The sequence below is a fragment of the Hibiscus syriacus genome, unplaced genomic scaffold, assembly GCF_006381635.1.
Source record: "Hibiscus syriacus cultivar Baekdansim isolate YM2019G1 unplaced genomic scaffold, ASM638163v2 tig00110388_pilon, whole genome shotgun sequence".
Classification (NCBI taxonomy): Eukaryota; Viridiplantae; Streptophyta; class Magnoliopsida; order Malvales; family Malvaceae; genus Hibiscus; species Hibiscus syriacus.
The window spans coordinates 753,993-776,309 of record NW_024062718.1 but is presented as its reverse complement, the minus strand read 5'-3'; the positions used below and the strand labels follow the sequence as shown (position 1 = coordinate 776,309).

At 29.3% G+C, this 22,317-nt stretch overlaps 1 pseudogene; it reads left to right on the top strand.

Moving 5' to 3' along the window:
• The first annotated feature begins 4,288 nt into the window (after window positions 1-4,288).
• On the top strand, window positions 4,289-7,248 carry LOC120123017 (annotated as a pseudogene).
• The last annotated feature ends 15,069 nt before the right edge of the window (window positions 7,249-22,317 follow it).

The window sequence follows — 22,317 nt, the reverse complement described above, 5'->3', positions numbered from 1 at the left end:
TAATAGATTAAAATATGATAAAATTATATTTGAATCCTTAAAAGAATAAAATTATAATTTAAATCTTTTAAAATTATAAATTATAAAATTAAAAATCCATATAATATTAAAATTAAAATCTAATTTCTAGAAAAAATAATCCAAAATTCTAATATATATATATATATATATATATATATATATATATATATATATACACGAGGATATGATCTTGTTACATAATATAATTTTTTTTAGTTTTATACAAATTTCAAATCATTGAATGAGTGAAAATAGATGGTTAGGACTAACGCTAAGAAATGAGAAGATATTTACTGAAAATAATATAAAAATTTATTCTCAATTATCTATTTAAAATTGTATACTTGGATTTTAATCGGTCACTGAGGTATTTTCTCATATAATTTCTAGTTAGTTTTATAGTTTTTAGGCAGTTGAATGAGTAAATAGATGGTTAAAATTAACAATAGCAAATGAAACAAATTATCTTAATTATCTATTTTTCAAATTTTAACATATATAATTAGATCTTTATCATTTATATATATATATAATACCATAGGCAGATATTTCTCTAATACCATAGGTAGATTTTCTCTAAATATAATAGATTAAAATATGATAAAATTATATTTGAATCCTTAAAAGAATAAAATTATAATTTAAATCTTTTAAAATTATAAATTATAAAATTAAAAATCCATATATATTAAAATTAAAATCTAATTTCTAGAAAAAATAATCCAAATTCTAAATATATATAATATAATATATACACGAGGATATGATCTTGTTACATAATATAATTTTTTTAGTTTTATACAATTTTAAATCATTGAATGAGTGAAAATAGATGGTTAGGACTAACGCTAAGAAATGAGAAGATATTACTGAAAATATATAAAAATTTATTCTCAATTGTATACGTGGATTTTAATCTATATTATCTATACACATTTATCTAAGAAGTCGTGGGAAGAAAAAGCTAGAGCACGTGGGACATTTTGCATGTGAGCAACTGGATCAAATACGAGAGCGAAGTTTCTTCTGCTGGCAGTGAATGTTTTCGGATAATCAACGATCCTTAATACGACAAAATATAAAGATTTGAGTATGGATAGGCACGAGATCCGAATTTGATAGAGTTTGATCTAATTGGATCCGGCTTAAAAAAATAACTCTAGTCAGGTTAAATTTTTGAGGATAAATTAAAGTCGGTTCAGGTTTAAGGTGAAAAATATATGATCAGACTCGACTCAAAAATAATATAAATATACCATATATATTTGGATATAATTTCAAAAATGTCCCTCGTTATTTATTTATTTTCAATTAAGTCACTATTTTATTGAATAAATTAATTTTATATATTTTCATGTTGAGTCCGATCATAATTGGGTTTTATCTCAAAAGTATGATCAAATTTGAATCGGGTGAAATTACCCTAAACTCGAATCGAGTTAAGTTTCAAATGGATAGTATAAAATTTTAAGTAGGCCAGAAACCCGATCCAACCCAACTCATGTACATCTATGATTTGAGTTACACACAATAATAAATATCTCATAAGCTGATAAAAAAAGTTTAAGTGGGATTGTATTATTATTATTGTTTGATCTCATTTATGATTTAATATCTAAATATAATAACATTAGAACGTTAACTGTTAAGTTAATCTTATTAACGGTTTGGTTATAAGGTAACCATATAACCTATTGCAATATTTTTCAAACATGACACACTTAAAATTCCATAAATTTACGACAATAGAAACATATATTTAAAAATCTTATTTATTTGTAAATGTATTTTATTTTATAGAAATATATATTACGAGATATACATCTTTTTACAATCTAAAATCTTACGTGTATATTTATATTTTATAATTTAAATCATGTATTACTCCATATATGTTTGATAATGTGATTCTATAAGATAAATATTATAACTAAAATAAAAGAAGAATCATTTTGATTTTATTTCTAATTTTATTCTCTAAAACATATAGTTAACCATTATCAAAATTCATTAATTGTAATTGTAACTATTAACCGATATTTCAGCAGTTTAGTTAATCGAATCATTAAACCTTATTAGTTAATTAACCTATAAAATATAGTGGTTACATCGATTAATTGTTACGGTTAACGGTAAGATTAATTTCAACAGTCCTAATTTAAAAAAAAAACATATTATATTCGTTTGACCTATTTTATATGAACTATTTTACTTTTAACCCAATATTACAGAATAATTAAAAAAACTTACAGTATAGAGTAGTTTCACATGTTATTTTGGTTTTAGTTTTGCCGATATTAATTGAAGATATTTAACAATTCCAAGTTATAAATAAGAATGACTTTTCTATATGTTGATAAAGAGGAAGATGTCAAATCATGCAAGTGGGTGGTATAGTCATAAGTCATAACTGAGCTGATTTGCTCGTGATGTTGTGAAAAACTATTAATTGAATACGACTTTATTGGAATATTTTTTGATCTAGTATAAATGTTTTAGTATCTGTTGGAAGTTGTCAGAAATATTGTATCTTCGGAAATTCACCGGAACACAATGCATCTTCAGCTTTGATCATACGAGAGCCTTGGCAATTTTGGGATTTCAATGACAAGAAAAATGAGGAAGACGTATTGTGTTATCGGTATTTTTCTAAATACTATAATATTAATATCATCTCAAAAAATAATTCCAACGATACGTTCAGCAAATATTTTTTCAAGAACCCTACAAAGCAATTCAACCGTCATAACTGAGATGGGCCAATCTGCTCTCTGCATTTTTGGACTGCTTTGCATAGTGTTAGACTCGGTTTTCCGTTGGACTGCATTTTTATTATAGTTAATATAATTTTAGTATTATAAGTAGTAAATGTTGACTAATTTATTATATCTTAATTCATAAAAGATACAGATTCTCAAACATATATATATAATTACGTAGCATTCTTGATGAAAAATTTGTTGGTTGTTCCCTCTATTATTTACTTTTTTTTAAATCACTAATTTTATTCAAAAAAAAATATTCTAAATTACAATAAATATTTACAATTATAATCATAAATTATATATATAATTAAAACAATTTCATATAATCATTGAAAGAAAACTAATAACTTAAAATCACTTAAGAACCATACAAAGAAAGATTAAAATCTAACTAAGAAAACTCAACAAAGATAGATACAACAGATCTGATCGCATCGACAAACAAACCATAAAAGAGGATTAAACTTCTAAAAAACTATCGACAACCACAAATCAAATTCCAATAACTTGAAAAGCTATCTACAAACGCATAAATTAGTATCCAAATCTAATCCGAAAGTCCAACGCATAGAAGATCAACATATAACAGATAAGCGTCATCTTGATCAGTAGGATGATGTCTAATCAACCGTTAGTAAAAAAATAAGTGAACACAACAACCAAACGATTGAAAAAATTACCAAAAGATAAAGAAAACATGTCATAAAGGCGGCAGATAAAAACATATCATACAGACAGATTTATTGAAAATAAAAAAATAGAAATAAAAAGATAATAAAAATATAAACGATCGACAACTAACATTAAATTGATGTCACCGTCAATCAACAAAGATAAAAATAAAAAGGGATAATAAATCTCACGTTTATAGGTCTACAAAATAGATTATGTTAAATATAAATTTTTCATAAAATATTAAAAAAACATGATATGTCTTGTTAATGTTATATTTTCCGATCTTAAAGAAAATTATTGTTTCTAAAATTTTTTATTGTATATCCATTAGTTATGTTAAATAAAGTGTTTGCATAGATTTTTATTTAAAAATTTCCCTCATTATGAGTTTGTTGATATCTCTGTTAAAAATTATTATTAATTATTTTTAATCTCATTTATTCTTAATAATATCTTGTGCTACTTTAACTAAATATATATATATATTATATAAAAGTTTAGCTAAAGGGTGGTTCCCCAATCTACGATTAAAATATACCTAAGACTCAATTAAGATTTACATAAAAATTTACAGATTATCTATCAAAAGTACCGACAGTAAGATTCAAACTTGACCTTATAACATTAAATTCTTGAATATCAACCACTTATATTAACAATAGTTAGTTTTAAGTTGCATATCTTAATTCATTGATTTAATATAATAATTTCCGACATAATAATCATATGACCGATTCAACTTATTAGCCTAAGATCACAATTCCGATTGATTCGGCTTCCTGGTATATTGTATTTTTATTCAAGTTTGAAAATAATTCGAGCATATACCCAAAGATAATATAGCTAAGGAAGTTTCTTCTCATCAATCTTCCAAACCTAGACTTTTCATTGTACTTTTCTCTTCTTTGTCCCTCTCTTGGGATTATCGCTTCAATTATTAATGTCTAAGCTTCGTTAAGTCTGTTTCCTTGTTCTAAACTTCCCTCTAGCTCATCTACTTGCTGTCAGGCGATGAACACAACAATATTAACGGGGAAAAAACTACATTCTATTTTTATATTTCTATTATGGAGATTGATCATTGATGAAACCTGGAAGAAAGTACTTCAAGAAGTTGCATTAAGCTTCTGAATACTATCCTAATTCTTCCCTTTTTTTGCAGGGTGCCTACGTGTTCTTTTGGTATGGATTTGAGTTTCTTTAGGAGTTATAATGGATAACATGAACCCAAACTCAAGCTCTGGGAGATTCCGCAAATGGTTCAAAAGGAAGCACAAGAACAAGCAGAAGCACAAGCAACCTGATCCTTACTACGGCCTGGATGTACTTTCAGGTTTTAAGTAATTTCTATCTACTTATTTCATCATTGGTTTTGTTATTTTTATGGGATTTTTCTATTGGTTTCGAGATTTGAATGCTGGAAGTGTTTTTTCTTGCATCTGGAGAAGAAGACGAAGATGATGATTTCATGGAAGATGTTTACATTAGTTCATTTGAGATGGATCCTTGTACTTCAACCAATGAGTTAAGGTGTGTTTAAAAGGCTTAATGCAGTTAAGGAACAAAAAGGGATTAAAGATAGATTAGCTAACCGTTTTCCCATCGTGTTTCAGAATTTTTGTGGGAACTTGGAATGTTGCTGGAAGATCTCCTGTAGGAAGCTTAGCTGTTGATTTACATGAGTGGCTAAAACCCCAGGATGCTGCTGATATCTATGTTCTCGGGTACGAAACAAGTCAAATAAAATCAAGAATCGTATAATGCTATATAGGCTATTCATAATTCAAAAGAAAGAATAGATCAGTAAATTGACAATAAAAAATTGTTGACCTGCAGATTTCAAGAGATCGTACCATTGAAAACTCGAACCGTGATAGGAGCAGAAGATCCGACTGAAGCAACAAATTGGAACTTGTTAATAGGAAAAACACTCAATGAAAAATTTGGTGGCCCTTGGTTGACTCCCCTGTTGGATCCAATCTCGAGTGACAATTACCATGTGCAAGTACATGATAGTGAAAGAAGAGCAAGTTTCAGTGGCATAACTGATAGCTTACGGATGAGAGGGAGGTCGAAAACTCAACGACATCAGCAACTATATCTCGGTGGCAGCAAATACAAGCTGATGGCAAGCAAGAAAATGGTTGGAGTTTTTATTAGTGTGTGGATGAAAAAGGAATTGCTCGAGAAATACTGTGTTTCAAATGGGAAAGTCAGCTCAGTGGCTTGTGGAATCATGGGCTTTTAGGAAACAAAGGTTCAGTTTCTGTTAGTATGACAATTGAAGGTACCAGTTTCTGCTTCATTGCTGCTCACTTGGCTTCGGGTGAGAAGAATGGTGATGAAGGTCGAAGGAATCGTCAAGTTTCAGAGATTTTTAAGCGAACTTCTTTTCCTCTGTCAGCCAACGACGATGACAATCCTTATCCTCTCACCATCTTAGGACATGAGTAAGTAATTCCTTTTTAAAAGACGATCAAAAGATTTAAAAAAAATACGATGGATGAGATTGGTCCTTACTAGATACAGGTGTTAACCAAAATTTTCAACATATTAACTGTCCCCTAAAAATGCTAATGAATTTCCAGTTTCAACCTTGTTTTTATAGTACACTTTAGCTCTAAATGCAAAACAGTTACATAAAAGTGACCATATAAAGTTTATTCAAATAAGTTGAACGAAGAATCCTAACTCCATGATCATTATTCTTGTGAAGACAGTCAGATATTCTGGTTCGGAGACCTCAACTATAGGTTAGACTTGGAAGACAATTTAGCTAGGTATTTAATAAAGAAGCAAGACTGGAAGGCATTGCAGGAATTCGATCAGCTTCGAAAGGAACAGGAAGATGGAGGAGTGTTGAAGGTTGGAGGGAGGGGAACATCAATTTTGCACCAACATACAAGTATTCTTCATCAAATTGTAATCGGTACTCGGGGCCTTCCCAACAGATCAGAGAGAAACAAAGGACTCCAGCATGGTAACATGTTTTGCGATCATCTAACTTTTACAGAATAAAATTCTTATCACTACTACAATCGGCAATTAGGCACATAGTCACCATATGTAAGCTAGTTTACCAAGGCTTGAGGTGAATGTCGGTTTTCCAAGTTTTTTCATATATTTGGAGGATCATACCCATACGTATATCCTAATATGTGTCAGACATAAGTGGTGGACATGAATACTTAATGGAAAATAAAGAGTTCTAGAAACATAGTATATAAGACCTGGATTTCTGACAACTTATTAGCATGATTGATATTTGTGTCTGGTTGCAGGTGTGATAGAATTCTGTGGTATGGGAAAGGAGTGAAACTTTTATCCTACTTTCGCAGTGAAAGCAAGTTCTCTGATCATCGACCCGTCTCTGCCCTATTCTCAACACAGATAGAAGTCATGAAATCCACCAATTCAAGATTTCTAGACAAGGACACTTTTCCAAATATTATGCCTCCAGAACAGATTGTAAGTTCTCCTCATTCTTTCTGTAGCATGACAATATGTCTTCCTACGTAGTAACAACAATGCATGCATGGTCCAGTTAGTTTGAATTAAGTTCGGGAAATTTGTAGATAACATCATGGCATGATAGATAGTGTTTTCATTACAGGGGCCGAGTGGAAACAAAGAAGAGGGCAAATCTACATTGCTATCTTTGATTGTAAAGGATACCGAAGCATCTTCCACACATGCAAAATTGTAGTTAAACCATACCATATCAGAGAGGATTCAGCTAAATTATTTTACTGCAGGCTAGCTTTGAGGAGGCATCATTATTTCATAATCCTCTTTCATATCTTACTTTTTGTTAGACATGGTTTGGTTACGAGTTGGATCCACAGATGAAACCTAGTGTTAAAATACAGTAATGCAAAGTAAACCTCATAAAAACTTGAACATTGAGTAATAACTGAGATACACCAAACCTCTTATTCAGCACAATAAGAGATAATTGAAAAAATATATATTGAAGGTTCAAACATTGCATCATTCTCAGATGTTATCAGTCAGCAGCTGAAACAATTATATATGAAATTTTGGCATGCAAAAGTGAGTTCAAAACATGGTATATTCTTTCACACATAGTGCATTCAGATAACCCTCACTACATCTTTATCCCTATCTCGACTTTAGCAAACCGTTTTTTGGCTATACCATATGATCAAATGCCATAAATGTATAGTCCAAAAGTTCTTGTGCAAATAAAATTCATAGACATCAATACCATGGCAGAAAACTTGGCAAGTATGATACTAACAGATCAATTTGCATCATTTGCGTGAAGCATTCCACCCAAAACCTCCACATTAACTGTTTGACAACTGGGACATATACACCTCTTCTGCAACTCTTCATTGAAGGAAGCACATGTCTTTTCCAGTTCAGAAGTCTGCTTATTTCCAGTCAAGAAGCTATTTTACAAGTAATATATTTCATTCACAAAAGATGTTAAGAAAAAGATTATAAAAGCCAGCATAAAAATTCAAATATATACTTTACCTAAAAAATTTTCCGGCAATGGAAAGATCCAAAGAGCAAAAGTGAGTTCAAAACATGGTATATTCTTTCACACATAGTGCATTCAGATAACCCTCACACATCTTTATCCCTATCTCGACTTTAGCAAACCGTTTTTTGGCTATACCATATGATCAAATGCCATAAATGTATAGTCCAAAAGTTCTTGTGCAAATAAAATTCATAGACATCAATACCATGGCAGAAAACTTGGCAAGTATGATACTAACAGATCAATTTGCATCATTTGCGTGAAGCATTCCACCCAAAACCTCCACATTAACTGTTTGACAACTGGGACATAACACCTCTTCTGCAACTCTTCATTGAAGGAAGCACATGTCTTTTCCAGTTCAGAAGTCTGCTTATTTCCATCAAGAAGCTATTTTACAAGTAATATATTTCATTCACAAAGATGTTAAGAAAAAGATTATAAAAGCCAGCATAAAAAAATTCAAATATATACTTTACCTAAAAAAATTTCCGGCAATGGAAAGATCCAAAGAATGACCTTCTTGACTCCTAGGTCTATGAGAATATGTAAATCAACACAAGATTTCAACTTCTAATAGTTATCAGTTCAAGAGTTTTTTTATTTCTTTCCCATTATTTTCTTGATAACAAAATAGAGAATTAACTAGTGAGGAACCAGCTTGTACAAATTGCAGATATACAAAGCGATCAAGACAATATGTGTTTAGATGTTAATCACACTTAATAGTAATATTGGTGTATGATTTATTGCATAACATGCACATGGCATTTTCCCTTCACATACTTCTTTTTAATCAAGACTTCATGTTTAATCGATGACATGTCAATGCGTAGTTTCCTAAGGCATTTGATAAGGATATCTTGTCAAGTCCTCCAGTGCTTATGTTTCCCGCATCATTACATCCATCAGAGACACCTTCCTTTCAATGTCAATCAACTCCAGCTGAAGCTGCATGGTTTTTCATACCACCCAATTATTCTCAGATTACTTCTAGTAAAACTTAGGCAACTAAGGCTCGCATGATTTAAGCAACTAAGTTAAGAACAACTATACATTTGATAGTGTATCCTATTAGCGATATTTGTAGTCCAGAAGACTAGTTACCTGCTTTTGGGTACTCTGTTCCGCAAGGTATTCTTCCTCCTCTTTTTTGACACAGTTTTCACTAAAGTTGTTTAAGCTTAACTGCCTTAAAAAACAGAGGTATTTGTGATAAACTATTAATAGAAAACAAGATTGTTGATATTGACTTGAAATAGGTCATGCAGTAAGAAGCATAAGTTATAGTTTGTTTAACAAAGATTAAAACTTATCATTATAGAGGGAAGATCACTGTTCAACTTGAAGACACATAGACATGTAATATGATTTTTTATCATTAAAAGTTGGTAAAACAAATCTGATTCCCTAAATAAGATTAGTATAGATGGAAACAATGTAAAATGATGGTTCGAAAAATTGGTGAGGGGAAAACAGGATGAATTTGAAGGTTATAACCTGTTGCATTGCCAACAATATTCTTGTTCTCAAAACCAGAAGATATTGTCTCTTGGAATTTCCTGAGTAAGAAGTGTCAGCATATCATAAGTAAATCATCTTTAAGGGTAAGCAACAAGGGTGCATATCGGAATATCTTAGAATCCCGATTCACAGCAAATCACAGATCCTTGAATATTGGTGCAAAGAATGAAACAGTTTAAAAAAATTGCTATAATTTCTCCAACTAATATTTCAGCTTTTAGGCCCTCCCCATCTTTGTTTCAGGACTCCATTCATCTTTTCCATGTCAGATGAAAGAATACAATTATTTGATGAGTATATTGGCTTTTTTACCTCAACCAAAAGCGACAATAAAATTACAACTACATATTGGTCCATGGTAAGAAAGAAATACATTCATAATTACTGAAAATCCATTCATGGAAATGCTAGATCATAGCTACAGCATATCTGGAGAGAAGAATATAATCATAAGCTTAAGGAAGGACTCATATGAATTACACCAAACCTTATCTTAGTATTGAACTGAACCATTTGACAATAAACTCATCTTTGTACAGAATTAACAAGAAATAGAATCAGCAATTCTTCTTCTTTAGAAGTATAAAAAGATTAAAAAGAAAAAGAGAAGGAAGATGATCTCCTTACCTTGATGTTGCCTCTTTATTCTTCAAATAATCCATGCAAAATTCATAAATAAGTATTTATTTAATTAAGTGTAGAATTTTAATTTAGATATAACAAATCACAATAACAAAGTCGTTTAAGTACCTTAAGGTCTTCTATTTCAGAACCAATGGTGAATATTTCATCTGAATCAAGCAATCCTGGCCTGCAAATAATTGGAAAATAAAAAAGTTATGTTAAAAATAAATTAGCGAGAAGTTAAAAATAAGCGAAAACAACGAACCTCTAGGGCTTGAATCGAAGCTTCGTTCAAAGCTAATTCAACTTCGAAGCCTTTAATCTCTTGCTCGGTTGTTTCTTTCAAATGTTTCGCTTCTTCAAGCTCGGAATTCACTGCTTGAAGCTCTGATCGGAGCTCTTCGATTTGCTTCTTCAAGACAACGACTCCTCTCTATACGTGTCAAAAGCCAAACACCTCAAACAAAAATCTCCGTTTACTATGAACAAAAAATGTAGAAAAATAAAATGTAAGAGAGAAGAAAGCTTCAATCCGACCGGAAACTTCAAATTTGTTCTCATTTCCAGCATTTTCTCTAGAAACAAACAGAAACACGTATGTTATATAGAAAGGAAAATGGTTACCCCCTTGAGATTTCTCAGACGCGAATCTAGGATTAGAGAGAGGAGATATTTTGGTGGATCAGTTCCCGCCATTTTGGTTTTGCTTCCTGGTTTAAAGAAATTGAAAAAAGAGCTTTTCGAAAAAGGAAAAGATTTTATACAACAGGAAATCAATTTCAAAAACAATTAATTAATTGAAAATTATAATTGGGTATCTATTTGAGGCTGATATTTTGGGCCATAATTAGGTTGGAATTACGGTTAGCCCAAAGTAAAGGAAAGTTCATATCAATTTCGGCCGAAGCCCAAAATCAATGCAAAGTTATGAAAATATATATATTAAAAATCGAGAGAATGTTTCATTGATCAAAGTATAAATTTAGATTTCGACCATAAAAATATTTACAAAATTAAAATTAAACATATATTTGATGTATTAGAGGAGGAGAGTGATTACAAAGAATGATATTCGGAACCCAATATTAGCAAGGATTAAAGTGATGTTACTTGTCATTATATTATAAGTTTGATCGATAATTTATATACTTCTAAAAAATATTCTACGACTGATATTTTATAATTCTATTATTAAAATTTATGTTTTATTTACTAAATTATACATGTTAAGTTTTGAGTTCATTTTACAATCATAGAAAACTTATATAGTTTTACATTATTATAATGAATCATTATCTATTCTTGAAATATGTAAAAAAATTATAAAATTTATTAATAAAATCATAAAAAAACTACGATTTATCATAGATTCCATTAAGAAAAAATTATTTATATTTGTCGTTGGAATTTTCATGGAAAAACCATATGATCTTTTTATTTCGCTTTTATGAAAGCTACAAATAACTTTTCTTTTCACCAATTGGAAAGCTTTTAAATTGCTTCCATCAATTTTTTGTTTTTTTAATCGTTTTTACGAATATTTAATTAGATATAAATATGTAGGTATATTAACTCTTTAAAGGCTCACAAATTACACAGAAAAACATATTTTTTTATAATAGAAAATTTAAATTTTGAATATGCTTTTTAAGTTGATCATATATATATACTTGTATTAAAATCAAATTTGATTTAATATCTCATAATTAATTCGAATAATATAAATAGGTAGTGAATATAAGTGTGGGCACTGCGGTTTTGGACACAATTAAGCATGCTTGAAAAGCACCCATGTTGAAGCACAAACACTAAAGTGTATCTGTTGAAAAAAAATAGTGATTTCATTAATATATTTAATATTTAAATTAAATTTATGTTCTTTTTGAACATTATAAAGTAAAAGATATTTTTAGTTTGAATATTAGTAGGATAATTGTTCTTTGAATATGTCAAATTAAAAGGTATTTGTTACTTAGTTAACTTTGAATATTAAAGATAATTATATCATTTTAAATATTTTAAATTAAAATAATATATATTTAAGTTTAAATAGTAAAAAGTGGTTTTATCTTTTGAATATTTCAAATTAAAATATATTATTCTATTTAAATTTGAATATTAAATATATTTAGTTGGAGTAAATCTCTCTTGAAATTCCCCTATAAATACTTAGTTAACCTGCTAGGTTAATCATAATTTTTCAGAACAAGTTTCACAAGTTTCACATCTCAAAATTTAAGAACTTTTATTTTCTTGAAAATATTTTCTCTCCTTAGCTTTTCGGGATAGTCGAAGGCAATGATAGTTCATGATTTATATGTTGTGCTACTGTAGCTAATCATATAGTTGTTATATCCTGGGAGACAGACGACCAACGATCTCAAACACCAAAGGAGTGACCGAAAATCTATCTTAAGGAAACTTTGTAGTGAATGTCCTCAACTGTTTCTGACCAAAATACCAATCAAGAAAAGAGTATTTTTATTTCTATTTATTTTATTTTATTTTATTTTCTTAAGAAGTTTAATCTGGTTTGTTTTATCTTCTCATGTGTGATTATGGTCTCGGATTGTTATATATTAACAATCCTAAGATGTAAGCTCATTTGTCATTAATTCTTTCATAATGATATTTATTATTATTTTATCATTATTTTTCTATATTATTCTCGGATTAACTATTTTTGTCCAATGTTAATCTTATTTTTCCGAGATAATATAGATTCTTTTGAGTTTAATCCTTTTTGTGTACAGGGGAAGTGCCAGAAATTCGACAGAACAAATACTAAGCGAAAATCAAGAGGAATTTACGCAAGCGATAAGTTTCCTATTATGAATTCTAAAATCTTTTGTGTAAAGATTTTACGTTTAATTTTTTCATGCGGGACATAGTTCCACCAATTTTTGTGTAAGAATTCAAATAATTGGATTTCAAAATCTTTGAAAGGTCTTTGTGGTTGGTCACTTTGTGGGGTACACATTGAATTTTGATAGTTAAAGTTTTTTATAGGCAACGATGAAGTCAATCAGGTATGTGGAATTTTAATATCTCTTTTTAATCTGAGAGGATTTGAAGCTCTTTCTTCTACCTTTCTTTAATATGAAACGATTCAGATATCATGGTAAAAATGAGATAGCAAATAAATTTGTTTTGAGATTTGTCCTGTCGTTTTAACCGGTTTGTAAAAATCTCAGAGTGGACAAATCTGTTCAACAGAAATTATCGTGAAAGTAACTTTGGTTACTGATTTTGTTTCAGAACGTTGATTCTATCTGATAACAAAATCGAATATAAACGAGAATTACTTTTCTGTTTATTATAATTTTTGATTTCATGTTGAAAATCAATTGAGGATTTAATTATGTTGTCTAACAGAATTATTTGATTACTATTTATAATAGAAATCATTTGAAAGTAACAAGTTTGTTGCTCATTTAGTTTATAATTAGATTTGTTGGTGGAATAAACCATAATTCATTTTCGGTTTATTGTTGAAATTATTATTAATTCTAATTTCGTGTGTTAAACAAAATAATAATTGTCAGTGGTCATGAGCCACAATGAGAAACTTGTAAAATTCTATGGATAGAATTTCAAGATGTGATAACATAAGATGTTATTTTATTTGGTAAATTTGGCCAAATATCAAATGATCCTCCTATTATTAGAGAGGATGAGGTCAACATTGTTACCATATTCATTGATGTTAAAGTTTGGGAGTATCTTGACTTCCTAAACTGAAAATACATCATGAATGTATTATTAGATACACAATATAAAATGAATAGTATCCAAGCTAAAAAATTATGGATGACATTGGACCATAAATACGAAACAGAAGATGTTGACACCAAGAAAATTTTAGTAGTCAGTTCTTAAAATTCGTAATAATGCACAAATGAGGAAAAATATTTTGTTACCTCCATTGATGATACCAAAAATATTATTATGTGTATTTGCTAAAAGAGGAAAACCGAAGTTATAAAGAAATTTATTTTCTATAAATATGAAGTTGAAAGTCAACTAAAAAGATTAAAATGGTAAGAAGTGATTGTGCACAAACATGATATTATTATGAAGTGACATCATCATACTCTCCTAAATAATGTAATAAAGTGGAAGAATTGATTCTTAAAAGAAACAATGAACACAATTCTAGAAAATTTTGGATTGTCCAGAACATGTGGGGAAAGGAAAGTTGTTATGTGAACTAATTACCTTTTAAATAAGGTCCTACAAAAGAAAAAGGATAGACACCATACTAGTTATGAAAAGGTTGAAAACTTGTTTCATACAAACACTTAAAAATGTGGGGCTGTCTTGAGAAGGTAATGACTCTATTACCCAAAAATGAAAATAAATATTAATGATGGATTGTATTTCTTTGACTATCCTATTGTCTTAAAAGGATAATCATGCTAGTTGGAATTGATATTTAAGATATCAATGGCACAAGTGAACATGTTTCATACTGAGAGGAGAAGTCGTGTCATGGAAATTCTCAAGAAAACAATTATATCATATCCACAATTGAGTCTGAATTTGTAGCTTTAGATATGAGAATAAGATGAATGAATTTAGATTTATTGGAGGTTATTTCTGAATGGTTGAAACTGTGCCTACAGTATGCATACTATGACTAGCATAGAATTCAAGTATAATGTAAGTTGAGGCATGCATCGTCGAAATAATATCATATATAATTCATCCAAATGGAATTATCTTTGTTGATTTTGTGAGATCAAAGGATAACATCGGGATCACTAACCAAAGGGTTAAATCAAGATCAAGTTAAGAAACATCGAAAGGAATGAGACTAAAGCCCTTGAAATTTAAAGGTTTTATGTGAAGGAAAACTCTACCTTATTAACTGAAGATCCCAAGATCTAGTTCAAAGGGACACCTAATTGCATAAACCATGTATGGTCACTATGGGGGGGGGTTTAATCCCAAATTTGTTCTTATAATGTAAACAGTGATCAAAGTGTATATGCTATGCAAAGATTTAATGACCATTGTATGCTTCGTGAGTCGAGCAACATAAGTCACCTATGTGAGAGTGAAGTGGGACTGCTTTAAGGAGACTATTGAGCATAGTTCTTTCAAACTCTTGCAGAACCAGGCGATGTCCATGGCTTTAAGGACATACCCATGAAACTAATTCTTGTCAGAGGGTAGTTGTGTGAAGTATGTCAACGTTTACACAAATAACATAACAATCAAGAATGTCATGATGTGATCCCGACTATGCACCTTACATCATTTCTGCAATCTCCTTGAGACCGTTTGACAAGGGCAAGTTGTTTACATTCGAGAAGCTTCAAGAAGATTATTTGAGTTTAATATGGGGATTTCAAGCCAAATTTTAATTTCTGAAAGTCTTTTTCAATCCAAAAGAATAACCTCCACCATCATACCAAGGTTGGGATGTGAAGAAAACAACCAATTTTAAGGGAGGATTTTATCTTTTACTTGTTCATGAATTTGTATGAGTGTTAATAAATTTCCATGACGTAAGTTGCATAAATAATAAGCATGCTACTTAATTAAGCATGAGTTCATAAAAGCATGTAGGTTTTTATGAAGCTACTTCATTTAAGTATCCTCTTTCATTCAATAAAGCTAGTTAAGGAATTAAACTAGTTTATTCATTTAATTGGTTCATTAATTAAACTAGCTCTTTATATGTTTTCATAACATGTTTTTTTAATTTATTCAAGCTTAACATTTATTAATTTTGTGTCTAGGTGCAAGAGGGAAGCTAAACAGTCTCAGCAGATGCAAGGATATCAGTTAGAATGTCTTATAATTCTGGATGCGATACAAACATGTTGGGTCCAAAAATCAATTGAAAATTATTCCTCTATCTCTTAGCTTTCCAAAATCAACCTTTTATCGGTTCTGTCAGTCTTGAAGCCTTCCTTCATTTCATTTTATTATAACGTTGGTTCCTAGCTCACCTATAGCTAGTGGGCCGTTCAATCCTCTTCCACCTCGATACCATCATATGTATTGCTGGTTCTTAGCTATATATAGCTAACGGGTCACAATCCATCCTTTGAATTTCTATCCTCCTCCTCGCTGACTACAACCATCCTTCACCATTTTCGTTACACTTATTCAACCATTATCATCACCACACTTCTTTCATTTGCAAATCACTTCAAATTCATTCACTTCCTTTTCAATTTCATTCTTTATTTGTTTATCTCATATTCACAACGTTAATTTGCACTTTCAGAATCATTTCAATCACTGTGGAGTTTCTTACTAGAATCACGATCGGGCAACAACGATATGACTCGAAACACATAATCGAGTTCTATCATGTCACATCTATTGGTTAGCCAGTAAAGTAAACATATGTCACAAGGGAATGTTCAAATGAGGAAACCTAACTATCCTATACAACTCGATCGTAGAGACTATCACCACACCGAGTCAAAATGTTTTTGATAAAATCATCAATTTCATTCATGTGGGGGATTGTTGGAAAAGAGTGAATTTCATTGATGGATTAATATTTAAATTAAATTCATGTTCCTTTTAATATTTAAATTAAATTCATGTTCCTTTTGAATATTACAATTAAAAGATATTTTAAATTTGAATATTAGTAGGATATTATCATTTGAATATGTCAAATTAAAAGGTATTTGTTATCTAGTTAACTTTGAATATTAAAAATTATATCATTTAAATATTTCAAATTAAAATAATATCTATTTAAGTTTGAATAGTAAAATGTGACTTTATCTTTTGAATATTTCAAATTAAAAGATATTATTATATGTTTAAATTTGAATATTAAAAGATATCTATTTAAGTAAATATTTTTGAAAATCTCCTATAAATACTGAGTTAACATGCTAGGTTAATCACAATTTTCATAACAGTTTCACAAGTTTTCACATCTCAAATTCAAGAACTTTTATTTTCTTGAAAATATTTTCTCTCCTTAGTTTTTCGGTGATAGTCGAAGGCAAGGATAGTTCTGATCTCTACTGTTGTGCTACTGTAGCTGATCATCTATTTGTTGTATCCTGGGAGACGATGACCACGATCTCGAGCACCAAAGGATGGCCGAAAATCTGTCTCAAGAAATGTGTAGCGAGAGGCCTCAATTGTTTCCTATCAAAAGATAAATCAATTAATAGTATTTTATTTCTATTTATTTTATTTTATTTTCTTAAGAAGTTTAATCTGATTTGTTTTATTTTTCTCAATATTAATTATGGTCTCGGATTGTTATATACATCCTAAGACATGATAAACTCATTTTTATCATTAATTTTTCATAATGATATCTATTATGATTATTATCATTATATTTTTCTATATTATTCTCGATTAAGATTTTTGTTAAACAATATCCTCATCACATTCCTCATAATTCATCAAAAACCCTTTTCAGCAATCTCATTATATGCTATGAAAAATCATGCATCATCTCTTCTTATGATGAAAATGGAATGAACTTGTTAGTCAGATCCTAAGAAAATCAAATTCCATGTGATTTTTTTTAGTATTTTTGGACAATTCGATCCACCCGAACACCTGGGAACCCGATAAACACCACTTTGACATAGCCTTTTCTTTTTCTTTGGCCTAAAACTTTTGTGTCTTCATCAAGCTTCCCCTTTTGCAGTTTGTGGAGAAAAAAGTTGAGAGGAAATGATGGAAGATGGTGACTTGAGCTTTTCTAGTGCAATATCACACTGTTTTGGGATTTTCTAAAGTAAAATTCTTATAAAAAATATACTGCAAAATATATCCTAACATTTGTTTAAACAATCAATTATATTCTTATTTTTTATTTTTAGCCTATATTTTTTTTTATTTTAAAGTACAAAGATCTTTAATGTTTGATTAAATAGTCACTTTGGCTCTTAATCCTTTTTTAGAGCATTTGACCTGTAAACATTTTTTATTTTAGGCCAAAAAGATCACATTTTGGAGTGTTGTCTGTTTATTGACTAACGGTTTCCATCAATAAGAATTTTTTGATCCAAAATCACACATTGAGGAACTAAAGTACTCCAAGAAAAAGTATAGGAACTAAATAATTATTTACTCAACTTAAATACGTTTTTTAACCTTGTATAAAAAATAAATAAATGAAAAATCTTTGTAGATTTTCAATGGAGAAGGGAATTTTCATGATTCATTAGTGACGGAAAGAAGCAAAATTGAAACATTGCTCTTCCACTAATAAGTATCAATGGATTTTGAATGAAAAGATACATTGAATTCCAACTTCGGTACTGTGATGAAATGAGCTTGTAGTTGCAGTTCGATCAGTCTAATCTTTTCCTGGTAAAGCTTTTCCATGTAAACACAAGTATATAGTTTTTATGTTATATGTCATCATAATTAATTATCATCTTCAGCTTTTAAGAGATGAAATTTCATGTTATTGAGAATATATGCTGTCTTAAAAGAGATTTGAGGGTCAAAATTGCACGTCCAGAAAGGCATCTTTTATTCTTTAGGCTCAAGATTGAGATTTTGACACCGACTATTGTGGTATACAGGCAATGGTTAGTGTTATAGTATTGAAACGATTATTATCGACAATAAATAACACGATCGAAAAAGAAATAACACCAAGATTTACGTGAGAATAAGAATACAATAGGATTTTGGTGAAAGAAATTTTTTATGTCTAATCCGCCCCTAGTATCTCTTTATAGAATAGATACTTGATTACAAAGAAAACTAAATAAATATAAATCTCTTTAATAAATTTTTTCTACTTTTAATCAAACTAGGTTTCCTATTTTCCTAATATTTATATTTAATTAATTTGTGTTACTTTGAATTCGAATCAAACTCTAACGCTAGTGAGAATGTAATTTTATAGTCATTTCAAATTTAGATCTAACATGGATTCGTAAATTTAATATTTAATTTTAATGCTTATGATTTTTGTTTGTATTTCGAGATTGAAATCTCTTCTATTATCAATATTAAAACAACTGTGTATGATCATAAACTTCTGAAAAAAGAAACCACGAATTAGAATCACATGTCGCGAGACAATCTAGAATGATCTTGTGTAACAAATAACATTGGCGGTCGACAATATCAATTTTGGGATATGTGTATATAAAGAAGATACAGAGAATTTTATATATTTGAACTCTTTGTATCTCAGAATTATTATAGATTAATCATTATTATTATATCTGTGGAGATAATATGATCAGCTATGATTGTTGGAAGAAACAAACAATCAAAGAGACAAATCATTAGAACTAATGAATCATTAGAACTATGAATCATTAGAACTAATCATTAGAGCTATTCTTTAAGATTATTTATTTGATAAAAATTATATTATAATCAACCGTGATCGAAGACAGAATTTAAGGAATTGTCCGACCACAAAACTATTCACTATAATCGACTTATCAATAAGTGAAAAGTCATTCACAATTTATAACTTCAACGTCGAAATCTCTTAAATCTATACGAGACTGAAAGTTTGTATACATCCGTTTTTACCATTTGAAAATGAGTACTTCCCTTTAATGATACCAGTAATTAAAGAAAATTTTTTTCTTACAATGATTCGAATTTAAGTATTTTAATTTGCATTGAGCTTAAATCTAAGTCTTTTATAAACAAATTTATTGTTGAATATTATTTGATAATTAAATTATTAATGTTGATTATTTTTATAAATAAAAGTATAATTTATTGGTAACAAGATCTATGTGTTATGAAATATAGGTCTTGTAAATAGATATAAAATTTAGGTTTTAATAGGTCATCAAAACGGCTAACTTTTGGACTATGGAAGCCAAGGTGATACCAGTTGGAGCCTTAGATATAAAATTTTGAGTTATTTGGGTTTTATTTTATAATTTGGTTTAAATTTAAAAATCGAATCAATTAAATTTATGAAATTACGATTCAAATTTAATTTAATTAATTTTTTTAAATGAAATAAAAAATATTTTTAAGTGAGGTCGAATTTATTCCTCCCTAACTGCAATTATAGGCGGTTGCCAATCATACTACGTCACATTGAAGAACGGCGTTGATTTAAAATAGATGAAAAAACATAAACTTTGATGAAAATATGATGAGGTGAAAAATGAAATGTTAGTACACTCCAAAAACAAAATTAGTAAAAAAGTTTGTGACTTTCACGTTAAGATGAAAATATTAATTTTATCCAATTCTTAATTATTTAATGGCACAATAACTAAAAGAATTAATTCGAAAATTCTAATGAACTTCTTTTTATAATTTATGATTAAATAAAACTAATTTTCAGTGACTGGTGGTGCAATTTATCCATATATTTAACATGTGATAACTTATTGAAGATCAATCACATCGCGTCACTTTTTTTCATTTCAAAGTTTTGAGAAAAAGATGGTTTATTAAGATCTGAATCTTGATCTTTAGTGTCAAATTACATCAACTTTACTCTTATAATTATAGCTTTGTTGGCATTAGTCCATTAGGTAATCCACCTGTAGATTTAAAGTTTAAGCTTTTTCCCCTTTATGATACCAACTCTTTAAAAAGTCACAGATTAACCCTGAATATTACGCAACAGAAACGGCATGGCTATATGACAATTTGTGAACCCATTTTTAGCATTTGGAAAGAAATGTATCTATTTTTTTAATAGCCGGTGATCATAAAGTAATATCCATTACGTAACTGTTCGAACTCGGAACCTCAAAGAACTATATATGTTACACAATTGTTCGAATTCAGAATCTCAAATAAGAACAACACTTCAAACAACGAGGTCATTCAGATTCAGAAAAGTATCTATTTAGTGTCCAAAGTGATTCGGTTAAAGTGCCGGTATGGGTCATTTACTACAATCAAAAGAAAGGGACAAAACAATACTTGGCCATTAAGAAGCAACAGCTCCCTTAGCTTTTGGCCGAAACTTACCCATTTGCAGGAAGAAAAAACAGCAATTTTATCTTTTATCTGTTGGTTTAATTTATTCAGGAAATTGCATAACTTTCAGACATGAAATCACAACCACCATTTTCTCCATCCCCACCCCCACCACCACCGCCACCGCCATCATCAGTTCTAATACAGCAAAGAAGGTATAACTTGTAATGGTACCTTCACATTCCTGTCCATCATGCAGACAGATTGACCTTACCGGGAAAAAGGAAAAGGTTTCCTCGCAGGAACACGCCCCCAATGACCCACCAATTAATGGATTCTTTTCTGGACTGAACCAAACTAAGATTCCCTTCCCTCTTCATTTTGTTTTAATATTTGTATTCAATACTAACGGTGTTCAAACGATAAAATTTGTCTGATACTTGTATTCAACGTATGAGCATAGGAACTCAATGAATCTTATAGTTATTAGAAATATTTTGAATTTTTATTTAAACCCAAAAGATTAAAATCCTATGGTAATGATGAATTATAAAAATCCTATACAAATCTGAAAATTATTTTTTTAAAAATTAAAAGTGTTGTAATATCGATATTTGAAATTTGCAAGTTTATCCGGATTATTATTCAAATGTTTCAATTGTTTATTAAATCCTCTTAACTATACCAGTGTCAATTGTATCTATTGAAAGAAATTTTTCGAAGTTAAAATTGTTAAAAATTTACCTGAAATTATCAATGTCACAAGAAATGTTGAATGGTCTAGCCATTTTATGTTTTGAAAAAAAAAATTAGTTCATGTTGATGTAAACACTATTTTTATGATTTTATATTTAAAAATGTTTTCATAAAAATTATTTGTGTGTGAGTAGTTGGGTGTTTAATAAAAAATTAATTTTTTTTTTCATTTGAAATTTTATATATTTTTTAGATAGGTTGCTACACGTAATAAAAAAGTATAACTTACAAGTAAATTAATTTACTTTTACCTACTCTTAAAATTCATTTTTAATATTTATTATTAGATATCTAATTTTTAAAATTTGTCCTACTAATTCAGACAATTATATTTATAAGTTGAATGCGTGTTATATTACTAATATCATACTGCTTGTTAGCCTTATTGTACAAACATGAGAGCTTTCTTGTGCGGGTGTTTATGCAATAGTTCTATGAAAATTTCAAGGAGGAAATATCCCTTAGCAATTTGCTCTCCATTAAGTTTATTCTCTATTGGACTAAAAGAGTTTTCTTTCTTTAACGATTCTTAGTTAGGGAGAGTATATGAGAATTTTGATTATAATA